Below are 12,653 nucleotides of genomic sequence, written 5' to 3'. Positions count from 1 at the left end.
GTCTCTTTCGAGAGCTCTGCAATGAAATGGGTGGTGAATATGAAGTTCTGCTTTTCCACACTCAAGTCCGATGGCTTTCTAGGGGACTAAAGTGCGTTTTTTATACTTCATGAAGAGATGGCAGAGTTTTTCCTGCGAAAAGAGAAACAAGCTGAAAAAAAAGTTCAGTGACAACAAATGGCTTCTCTGCTTGGCATACCCAGTTGATATCTTTCATAGCCTTAATGATCTCAATCTGTTGCTTCAGGGAAAACGTTCAGCATTAATAGACCTGACTAATAAAATCAGTCTTCCAGATGAAGTTGGATCTGTGGTGCAAAGTTGGACACAGATACGGCACATTTCCGACACCTGCCTTGTTCAGCAAGGAGGAGGAAGTTAACATTGAGTGCTCTCAAGTCAGCGATCAGCGAACATTTGAGAGCCCTTCACAAAGAGTATTCACACTACTTCCCAGCGCTACCAGAAGCACTTCACGCACAGGAACAGTTGGTCGACATGATCAGTGATCATGAAGTGAAAGCAAAATTCACACAGCTGCCTCAAAAGCAATTCTAGTGCTCAGTTGCAAGTGAATACCCACTGGTGTCTGACATGGCCCGGAGAGTCCTTCTGCCATTTCCCACTACCTACGAATGCGAGAGTGGATTCACCAAGCCAGTTTCGAGATTTCATTTTTATTTTGAGAAGGCTGATGTGAAGGACGACATCAGATGCGCCCTTTCTAAAACAGCACCAAGAATAAAACTTCTTGTGTCAAATAAACAGCATCATCCATCTCACTGAGTTTTGGCTGCTTCCAGTCAGTCATTGCTGTCCAGTATTAAAATAAAATTCTACTTAAAAATAACTTTTCCACTTATATTTAATTGGATAAAAATGTGTTTTAGTCTTAATTTAAAGCAGTGAGAAAGGGTAAATTCATTTTAAGCAACAGGGTTTACATTTAGTATTTAACATAGTGTTAAATATAAAAATGTGGTTTTCATTTCTAAGGGGGGGGTCGCACTCAGAGGCTTGGTGTTCGAAAGGGGTCACCAATACAAAAAGTTTGAGAACCCCTGTTCTGTTTAATCTCTTTATTCCTAGTTATACCTGGTATGCGATCTCCTTCCCTCCTGGGTGTCTATACCCATCCAAGGCTGGGAGATAGTGATTATGGCCCCACTTCCTTCTCTGAGTCATTGTTTAGCCAAGCTAAACATATTAGTCCCTTTAATCTTTTCTCCCTAATTCAATCCCTTCAGCCCTTTGATCAGTTCCTACTAACTCACCCTGATGCAATCATGGTTTGTATTACTGTAGCATGTAGAGGACAGTGGGTCATTGTTCTCTCTGTCATTCGGTAACTTACCTTACTACACTGGGTTTGCAAAATCTGGTGGTGGGGGGGAAGTGTTTTAACTGGGGGCTGGTCTACACTACAAAGTTAGGTTGAGGTAAGTTGCCTTGCATTGATCTATTTGTGGATGCGTCTACACTCAAATTAGTCTCCCGATGATACAGTCGCCCTGTGAGTGACAGAAAACCACCTCTCCAACAGCGTTGAGCCATGGTCAACCTACTGAGGTCAACCCAGTGTGAGGTTAGACACTGCATGACCTGCAGTGACCCTAACAATCCTCCGGCAGCTGTCCCACAATGCCCCATTCCCTGCGACAGTGACCACTCTGATTACCATTTTATACTCCATTGCCCAGGGATCACAGAGACCAACGGCCACCTTTAAAACCTTCCGCCTTTATGAAATGCTTTTTCTGATTGCCCACCGTGGCGTACACGCCTAGCAGCTCACCTTGTGTGCAACTACCCAACCAACCATGCTGGGTCCATGCACACAGACAGGTACTGGGCACACTCCTGCCCAGAGGAGACAGGAAGTATTGCGTCTCCTGGGGCTGGGGGGAGAAGAGGCTGTTGACCAGCCATAGAAATGTGGACATCTACGAGGAGATTGCTCGGGTGATGCAGGCAAAGAGGTATGGCAGGGAGCAGCAGCAGGGATAGCTCAGTGGTTTGAGCATTAGCCTGCTAAACCCAGGGTTGTGAGTTCAATCCTTGAGGGGGCCACTTAGGGAGCTGGGGCAAAATCAGTACTTGGTCCTGCTAGTGAAGGCAGGGGGCTGGACTCAATGACCTTTCAAGGTCTCTTCCAGTTCTAGGAGATAGGATATCTCCATTAATTAAAAGCAAAGGAGCTGTGGCAGGCACACCACAAGGCCAGGGACAGGAGGCCAACAACCAATTGGGTGCAAGGAACTGCATGCTCTGTGCATACTTTGGAGGAGCCTGAGACAGAGACCCCTGCCATGAGGAGGAGGCCTGGGCAGGGGGATTCAGCCATGTCACAAGCCAGGACCTGTCTGAGACTCTGCCGCAGTCTAGCCAGTCCCACCTGATGGAAGGGAACTCAAGTGAGTGTGCACCTGCATTTTTCCTTACACTACAATGCTTAAATTGAAAGCTGGTGCCAGACCCATCCCCAGGCTAACCAGACAAAGGTAAGGACTTTTCATTGTTTTACTTCTCTGAGAAGCAGCAGCAGTACAACAGAGGTCGAGTTGGCATTTGCTTTTCAGCCCCCTGTTGGGTTGGGCGGGGGGGCCGGATTCTGCGGAGCAGTTTGTTATGTGCACATGGGTGGTCCTTTTATCCTCCTGAGAGATCTGGATGAAACGTTCAAGGAGATGCTCTGCAATCCTCTACCAAAGGTTACTAGGGAAGGCTGCTGGTTTCCTCCTGCATGGTAGGACGCTTTCCCATGCCGCTCTGCGATGAGTTTGGCTGGCACCAGGGCAGTAACAGGCTAGTGGCTTATGGGCCCAGGCAGCTTCGGGATGCCAGGAGCAGCTGAGCAATCTGCACCTTTGTGCTCCCCAAGAGTGCGAGATCAGCTAAAATCACCACCCCTGTGGAAAACAGTGCCAGTATTCACTGCCATTGCCCCGTACTCGTACCCAGGAACAACATTTTATAGCTTCCTGCAACAGAAAACCCTTCCTCCCCTCGTCCCTGGTGGGCTGTGCTTGCTGGGCTGAGGTGCTCCACAGCAGAAGCATTTCTTATTAAAAGTTTTTTATGGGAATAAGGGAAGGGAGTTTTGAAACTTATCCTCCCCTTTCCGTTGTGACTGTAAATTCAATAACAACATCAGAACATCCAGACTGGGTCAGACCAATGGTCCATCTAACCCAGTCTCCTGTCTTCTGACAGTGGCCAGTACCAGGTGCTCCAGAGGGAATGAACAGAACAGTAATTATCAAGTGATCCGTCTCTTGTCACCCATTCCCAGCTTCTGGCAAACAGAGGCTAGGGACACCCAGAGCATGGGGTTGCATCCTTGACCATTTTGGCTAATAGCCATTGATGGACCTATCCTCCATGAACTTCTCTAATTCTGTTTTAAACCCAGTTATAGTTTTGGCCTTTGCAACGTCCCCCGGCAACAAGTTCCACAAGTTGACTGTGTGTTGTGTGAAGAAATGCTTCCTTAGGGGTTTTTAAGCCTGCTGCCTACTAATTTCCCTGAGTGGCCCTGTTCCTGTGCTAGGTGGTACATCTGTCTGTTTTTATAAGCAGCTTCTGTCATGGAAACCTTGAGGGGTACCCCCCTCACCCCCATAGAATGCTTGACTCTTAGGAGGAAGAGAAAAAAAGAGGATATGGGAGGATCTATTGCGTGAGATCCTTGCATCAGACCAGGAATGCTGGGCTTGGAAGGCCAATGTGACAGACAGCATGGAGAAAGGGAGAGGAGAGGAGAAGAGAGAGGCCCAGGAATTCCCAGCAGGACAAGGAGAGGGAGATGCCACAGGACATAATGGGTCTTCTCAGGCAGCACCCAAATGCTGCAGACCCTGGCTGACCTATTGGTCCCAAACTCCTGGACTCTCCAGCCTTTGCAGTCCTGCTCCCTACACCACCGCAACAGACTACATAGCCAGATCCTTACCCCTAGCAGTCCATGCCAGGCACAGCTTCACATAGACTGACCTGGGAGAGCCAGAGCTCGTGTACGCATAGCCACAACTGGCTACATTTGTGCACTCGGATGGACACAAATGTTTCTCACCTTTTGGGTTTTAAATTATTACCTTTCAAGTTATGTTGAAAATCTGCATAATATTGACTGGGGGTTGTTTTTTGAGTGGGGGGGGGGAACAGTGCAGAAAATCCAACTTCTAATTTTGGAGAATTACATTCTCTTTATTAGTTCATAACAAGTATGGCCAATTGCATAGCAGTAGTCAAAGCAAACAGTACTTGTAAATGCACACCAAGCGCCACAGCAGTCATCGTGTCAGGAAAATACCCAGGCATATTTGTAAATGTACAGCAGCATGACACAGTTCTTAGCGGTCTCCCAACCTCCAGGCATGGAGACTATTCCAGCAGAGAACTCTACTGTGACTGACCACAAAAGTGCTCTTTCAACTCCTCCCTCAACTGCCTAGCTCCACGCTGGGCTCTTGTGATAGCCCTGGGGTCTGGCTGTTCAGAGGCAGGCAGGCGCTCTACCTCAGTGGCAGCTTTTCCTCCTTTGCCTCACAGATATAATGCAGGACCCAGCAGGCAGCTATAACCGTTGGGATGGGTTTTTTTCATTGAGTTCCAATCTCATGAGTAAACACTGCCGGCATCCCTTCAGATTACCAAAACCACTTGTCATTCTGCACCTGCTGAGCCAGGAGTTGAATCTCTCCTTGGTGCTATTGAGGTGGCCAGTGTATAGCTTAATGAGCAAACGGTAGGCTGGGTCCCCCAGAATCACCCTTGGCATTTCAATATCACCAGTGATAATCCGCTGCTTGGAGAGAATGGCCCTGTATGCAGCTCCCTGATCAGCCCTGTGTTCTTAAAGATGCGAGCGTCATTCACCTTCGCTGACCAGCCCACGCTGATATTGGTGAAGCATCTCCAGTGATCCACCAGTGCTTGTGTAACCATCGAAAAGCCGCCCTTTCTGATGATGTGCTCTGTGGCGAGTTGGGCTGGTGCCAAAATAGGGCTGCGCGCGCCATCTGTCGCCCCAGCACGGTTGAGTGTTGCAAAGCTGTCCACTGCGTCCTGCACGTTGCGAAGAGTCTCGGTCCTGCGTAGCTGGAGACCGTAAATGGCCCTGGACACTTGCATGACAACGGCCCCCACTGTGGATTTTCCAACTCCGTCGTGATTCCCCACCAACCGGTAGCAATCTGGCATTGCATGCTTCCAGAGAGCAATGTCCACTCGCTTCTCCGCTCTCAGTCATTCTAGTGTTCATGTGCTGGAGGGTTGGGCCAACATCGGCACACAGATCCAGGAAGGTGGCCTTTAATGGCTGAAAATCCCAAACCTGCATTACAATGTGATCTCACTATGTCCCACACCAGTCTGTCCTCCAAGAAATCCTTGTGTCCGTGGTTCTTGTGGTACTGCCTGCTGGTCTGCAAATACAGACGAAGCATCTGTCCTAGATTTGCAATGTTGGTGAGAATAGTGCAGAGCTCTGTGGCCTCCAGGCTTCTGCTAGAGACCAAAAGTGCTGCCGGTTTCTGGGATTTTCAAAAAATGGTGTGACAACTGAGAGATATGGATGGCATTATGGGATGGAGAAAGTTGCATGCTGTGAACTTGACCTCTAGCTCCCAAACATCCCTGGGTGAGTCACTACTATCCCACAAAGCACTGCAAAATGTCCCAAGTGCCAGGCAGCACCGCATGTCACCCTGGGCTACCTCCCCATGGTGGAGGAGCCCCGGGCTGGCCAGAGACCCCCAGCCGTGCTGCACCTCCCCTCCTGAGAGCCCAAGCCGCCCTGTGGGAAAAGCTCGTCTCTTCCGAAGAACCTGAGCTTTTGATCTGCACCATGCAGGGTCTGGAGGCAGTATGTTACTCAGCTTCCTGGGTTCTCAGTAATCTCCCTGGACTTCATGGCACATAATAAAAAGCAGAAACTTCCCTGCAAACCCTGCAACCAGCTGTGCTAGGGGAGGCCTATTATACCCACCGCCTATGGGTGAGACCATCTCCCTACTACTGCTAGATATTCTGCGTATACACCCAATGATTGCATTAGCCCCCTTAGCTACAGCATCCCGCTGGGAGCTCATGGTCTGTTGGTAATTTCCCATCACGTTTAACTCTTTTTTTGGAGTGGCTGCTTTCCGGGATACAGTCCCCCAGCTTATCAAGTGTGACCTACATTCTTTGTTCCTAGGTGTGTCGCTTTTTATTTGGCTGTGTTAAAGTGCATCTCGTTCAGAGGAGCCCACCTCACCAACTGATCCAGTCTGGTCTGTATAGTGACCTGGCCTCACTATTTCACTCCTCCACTTTGTGTCATCTGCAAACTTTACCAGTCGGGACGTTGTGACAATGATTAATTTAGCGTCCGTGATATAAAATAATTGCACCTTGTTTCCAGTCTGACTTTGTCTCCTTTTGCTTGCTGGTGATGCCACATTGAGACTCTCGGGATGAAGAGGGTGGGACACATTAGGCTGTTAATCCCGGCGTGTCGCTTTTATGTTTGTCTGGCTAAACTCCTACTAAATCCTGATGCTCTCAGGGCTGCTCCATGCCCTAGCCTGCCTCCACTATGGAAATTAAAATGCAATTTTAACCCAGTTATAGTGCTGAAAACTTCCGTGTGCACCCGGCCAGCACATCGACAGCAGGGCTCTGTGCTGGAGTAATTAGAATAAGGATGGTCTAGCCCAGGGGTAGGCAACCTATGGCACACATGCCAAAGGCGGCACGCGAGCTGATTTTCAGTGGCACTCCCACTGCCTGGGTCCTGGCCACCGGTCCGGGGCGCTCGGCATTTTAATTTAATTTTAAATGACGCTTCTTAAACATTTAAAAAACCTTATTTACTTCACATACAACAATAGTTTAGTTCTATATTATAGACTTATAGAAAGAGACCTTCTAAAAACGTTAAAGTGTATTACTGGCACACGAAACCTTCAATCAGAGTGAATCAATGAAGACTCGACACAGCACTTCTGAAAGGTTGCCGACCCCTGGCCTAGCAGGTCCCCTGGACCTGACCTCAAAAGAGCTGGGTTCAACTAGCAGCTCACCCACAGACTTTCTCTGTGACCTTGGGTGAGGCACTTAGCCAACCCTGTGTCTGAGTGCCTCGCCTGTACCACGAGGGTTCTACAACACCTCTGCAAGAGAACTCGCCTGCAAGGCTCCAACCCATTCGTGCTTGAGGGGAATCGGATTCTCTGCTGATGGGGGCCATAGAAGTGCCCAGATGCAGTTACAATGTTGAGTAGAGGCAGGACTAATCGAAAGCTCAAGCTTTTAAAAGAGGGTCAGGGCCCATGCCACCCTCGAAGTGTTTCATCTCCTCTTGTGCGCAGAAGCGACACGTGTCCTCAAACTGCCTCCTCTCAGCTATGCCCCTCACTTCATCCTTTCAGAGCACGAGAAGTTTTGCTGCGCTCAGACTGCAAAGCAAAAGGCGCTCGCCAGCCGGCAGAGAAAACGGAGCACCGGGGCACCGCTGAGAGGGCCAAAGGAAGAATTTATTCTCCCCCTTTCGGCTTTAAGGCAAGGGTTAGTCCTTAGGCAGAGCAATGCCACAGCAGCGAGGCCGGGGGAAACGGCGTGAAGATGGCAGTGCCTCTCTTGCCACTGGTCTGCATCTGCTGCTCTCCGGCTCTGCTGAAGGGGAGTTAAGAGAACTCAGGGCAGAGAACTGTCTCGCACCTTCCCACTCTCGGTATTTAACTGCCGTCTTCTCTCGGAGACAGGAGGGCAGCGTTGCCTGGAGAATTCAGTGGGGTGCTGTTTACACGGGAGCCACGTGGAAGGAAGAAGCAGGCCAGAACAGAGCTGACGGCCGTCCATTCCTGCTGCTCGCTTCCCAAGAGCAATAAACCCAGGACCTACATTTCCCGGCCCTGACTGTGTTGGCTCAATCCCCATTGTGGCTACTGTAGCAGGGCTCTAGCCAAGGTAGATTAAAAAAAACCTCATTGACTTAAAATCTGTCTATAAAAGTCAGATTTTTTCAATTTAATTTCAATCTAGGTGGTTGTTTTTTTAAATAGTGCAGTTCTTTAGGGGAGAGGAGGCTTCAGCAGGGCCCGATTTTACAACAGCTGAGCTTGGTTCCCTTTGACCTGCTTAGCCAGGGCTGGAGAAATGACGTGCACTTCAGGGCCTGCTCCATGCCACTGGGTTGGGTAGGAGACTCCTTTATTCCTACTAAGTAAACTCCTTGTTAACTTCCTGCTAATGCAATCATTGGGCAGGAGACTTGTCTACTGTCTGTATCACCATAGCATCAAGGGAACCAGCCGTGGACCGGGACCCCCTTGTGCTAGGCGCTGAGCAGACTGACGGGGCGTGGGTTGGACGGGTTACTGAAGAGCAACTCTCCACTCCAAGGCAGGTGAGTTCAGTGAACAGGAACCATTGAAGTGGCTGGGCCTGTAATTGGTGGGGTGTCCTCATGAGCCCTGCACTGGGTCCTTCACTCACCCTGTTGTTGACCATCCCAGTGGGGTCTAGGGATGCGCCCCACAGACATCGGGGCTTGTTGCTGCCCACCTGGGAATTTGGGATGCTCCTGGCTCTCCAGTCTGCCAGGGAATTGCCCTAGTGCAGAGATGAGCTCGACCCCTCCCTCCCACAGAGGCTCAAACACCATGTCTCCAGCCCCCTACTGCCACCACAGGCAAACAGCCTCTCAGAGCTGCTGTCTGTCCAGCAGTATTTCTGCACGCCCATCACCGGGGTCTCTAGGCGCTGTTATATAAAACACGGGGATTTGCTCCATCCTGCTTGGTTGGTTTCAGCTCTGGTGTATGGAATGCTTCACTCCAGAGAGGACCCTGGCTTGCTGTACATGCAATGGACAGCTTGTATTTGGATGAGTTTTGAAGGCTCGTTTTGCAAGCATCTCCTTGTTTCCGTGTTCTCATCCAGCTGTGTTCACCTGTTGTCTCCTCTTGCACTCAGGCCTGGCCCCGGAGTGCTTATGGTAAAGCAGGCCCACGTGGTGCGAAGCCCCTAGCCCTTCTTGCGGAGGGTGTTGCTATTTTATGTTAAAACTAGATGCAGGTTGGTGCAGAGAAGCACACACTGCTCTCCCTGAGGCCTTCCCTCTGGTCACCAGCAGTCATTCAGACTCCGTAGGGCAGATCGGCCCTACATTATTACTGCTTGAGAGTTCCGATTTCTTGGCATTGTACAAAACAGAGAGGCAGACATGGCCCTCCCCGAGCAGCTTATGACGTATGGTAAAGAGACAGAAAACAATTGACACATCCACAGTGCATGGTGTGGCTAGGAAGGGGCTGTGACAAAGTCACTTTCCCACCTGTGTCTGAATGCAGCTGTGCCTCGGTTTCCCTTCTTGCTATCAGGGAGAGTTTAGCCCTTTGGTAAACCAAGACTCCTCCCCTTCCACCGTAAACAAGATTTCAGTTAAAATCCCAACATGGTCTAATGACCAGTGCACAATGGTGGGACTCTGGAGAACTGCATTCAATTCCTCTGCCACTGCCCTGTTGCATGACCCTGGTCAAGCCACCTCCTCTCGCTGGAAGTCTGTTTCCCCTCCTGCCCTGTCTGTCTCTTGTCCATTTATAGGCTGTAAGCTTGCTGGGGCAGGGACTGTCTCTCAGCATGTGCCTGTGCAGCACCTGGCACAACAGGGTCCTGATCTTAGGTGTGACCACTAGATGCTACCATAACGTATAGTAAAGCCTTTACCCGGATCTGTTCTCTTGGCCACAAGCCTCCGTGGGAGCTTTACCCATTCCAGAGTAACCAATTAATCCTTTAAGACTAATAGATTTATTTGGGCATAAGATTTCATGGGTAAAAACCGAAGAAGTGAGGTTTTTACCCACGAAAGCTTATGCCCAAATAAATCTGTTAGTCTTTAAGGTGCCACCAGACTCCTTGTTGTTTTTGTAGATACAGACTAACACGGCTACCCCCTGATACTTGACAATTAATCCTTTGTCCCTGGGTGGTAAAAGTCCACCCCTTGATGCAGGGATATCAGCACAAAGTGGCACTACTGAGGCAGAGTCCTTTACCACAGCCTCTACCCCCAGCCCCCTAAACAATGACACAGCCGGCTGCTCCAGCCTCAACTCTTCCACTTCACTCATGGCTACTTCCCTCGCCTGCCTGCCTCTCTCTGGTCTTCTCCAGAGTCTCTCCCAGGCCCCCTTGCCCGACTTCCTGTGAGCTGAGAGCACCACCACAGATCATGCCCAAATCACCTAGTGCCCCACCACCTCCTCCATGGGCTGGGGTGGCTTAGAATCATAGACTATGAGGGTTGGAAGGGACCTCAGGAGGTCATCTAGTCCAACCCCCTGCTCAAAGCAGGAACAATCCCCCTAAATCATCCCAGTGAGTGCTTTGTCAAGCCGGACCTTAAAAACCTCTAAGGATGGAGATTCCACCACCTCCCTAGGTAACCCATTCCAGTGCTTCACCACCCTCCTAGTGAAATAGTGTTTCCTAATATCCAACCTAGACCTCCCCCACTGCAACTTGAGACCATTACTCCTCGTTCTGTCATCTGCTACCACTGAGAACAGTCTAGATCCATCCTCTTTGGAACCCCCTTTCAGGTAGTTGAAAGCAGCTGTCACATCCCCCCTCATTCTTCTCTTCTGCAGACTAAACAATCCCAGTTCCCTCAGCCTCTCCTCATAAGTCATGTGCTCCAGACCCCTCATCATTTTTGTTGCCCTCCGCTGGACTCTTTCCAATTTTTCCACATCCTTCTTATAGTGTGGGACCCAAAACTGGACACAGTACTCTAGATGAGGCCTCACCAATGCCGAATAGAGGGGAATGATCATGTCCCTCGATCTGCTGGCAATGCCTCTACTTATACAGCCCAAAATGCCGTTAGCCTTCTTGGCAACAAGGGCACACTGTTGACTCATATCCAGCTTCTTGTCCGCTGTAACTCCTAGGTCCTTTTCTGCAGAACTGCTGCCTAGCCACTCGGTCCCTAGTCTGTAGCAGTGCATGGGATTCTTGTCCTTGTTGAACCTCATCAGATTTCTTTTGGCCCAATCCTCTAATTTGTCTAGGTCCCTCTTGCTGAGGGTGCAATCCACGCCATCCTCCAGATCATTAATGAAGATATTTAACAAAAACGGCCCCAGGACCAACCTTTGGGGCACTCTGCTTGATACCAGCTGCCAACTAGACATGGAGCCATTGATCACTGCCCGATGATCTAGCCAGCTTTCTATCCACCTTATAGTCCATTCATCCAGCCCATATTCTTTAACTTGCCGGCAAGAATACTGTGGGAGACCGTATCAAAAGCTTTGCTAAAGTCAAGGAATAACACGTCCACTGCTTTCCCCTCGTCCACAGAGCCAGCTATAGCCTGTGCCCCCCAACTTCACAGCTTGCTCTCAGGTTACTGTTTCCATGCTCCTTCTGAGAACTACAAGTCCCAGAATGCATTGGTCCTGGGCCAAAAACAATGACCAGGTAGTAAGCCAGGGTCTTGTCCTTAAAGGGCCTACACACTGTCGCAGTGATCTAAAGTTCTCTTTTAGGTCTTGTCTACACTGGTGAAATTTACCAAACAATTCCCATCAGTCCACTTGCTCCAGTGGTAGAACCAGTGGGAGCTTTAGTGTAGACAAGGCTCCTGCAGCTGGACCCATTTATAACTCTGTTTAGATCAGACTGGCTTTCAGCAGCTTTTGCTCAACTGGCATTTAAAACCAATTGGACTAGGGGAGCCGGGGCTTTGTTGTGGTTCTCAGTGGTCCAGCCAGTGTGAACTTCAATCCCCCCTCTGTGAACACGGCTTGCGGCCAAGAGTTTCAAAAGCGACTCGTGATTCTGGGTGCCTGGGTCGAGTGCCCAACTCAAGCCCCTTTACGGAGGCCTGAATTCCAGAGAGGGCCAAGCACACACCCTCTGAAACCAGGCCCCTGCAAGGGGGTCGCAAGTGCTGAATCGGAATCCGTCCCTGGCAGTCAGCCATTGCTTAGGGCACGAGCAAGGCTCCACCATCCCTATCTTGTGCTGCTCTTTGCATTCTATGTTGCTAAGTCTCACATGTTCCTGTGCTGATGTATGTTGTCCCTGTCTGAGTCGGGCTCGATGGAGGTATTCCTTTGGTTGGCCCCTTTTGTGTACTCCTCCAGCTGCCCTTCATCTCAAGGTGGACACCAAAAATCTTGGCCTAGTGCCCAAGTGCAAGGGCTTTAAGATGCAGTTGGGTGGGTGATGGTATTTTACCAAAGCGGGTTACCAATGCTAGGCTTTTCGGGTATCGTTGCAAACTAATTTCTGCTGTGCTTATCCTAGCAAAACTCTCATGGGTGTCAGTGGGTCTTTGGCTTGCTTAAGGACCTCAGACCTGGGCCTGGTATTAAAAGGTGGATTTATAGGGGACAGGTTAACAGCCAAATGCAGAATTCCACCTGCTGCAGCACGCCCACAGGAGCCCAGCACTGGCGTGTGCATTGCCTTTGGGGAAGTGCTCCTATAAGCCACAATAAATGTCTTGGCTAAACTGGAACTTGCAGCTTGTAGCAGCATCTTCTCCAAGAGCGTCCAGTCACTCAGCTCCAGTGAGCTGCACCGAGCTGATCCAGCCACACAATGACCCCTGTGACAATGAGGGAAACACCTTCCGTGGCCCAAGAGAA

Source organism: Emys orbicularis, chromosome 18 (genome assembly GCF_028017835.1).
Source record: "Emys orbicularis isolate rEmyOrb1 chromosome 18, rEmyOrb1.hap1, whole genome shotgun sequence".
NCBI lineage: Eukaryota > Metazoa > Chordata > Testudines > Emydidae > Emys > Emys orbicularis.
Note: the sequence above shows the minus strand (reverse complement) of the source record.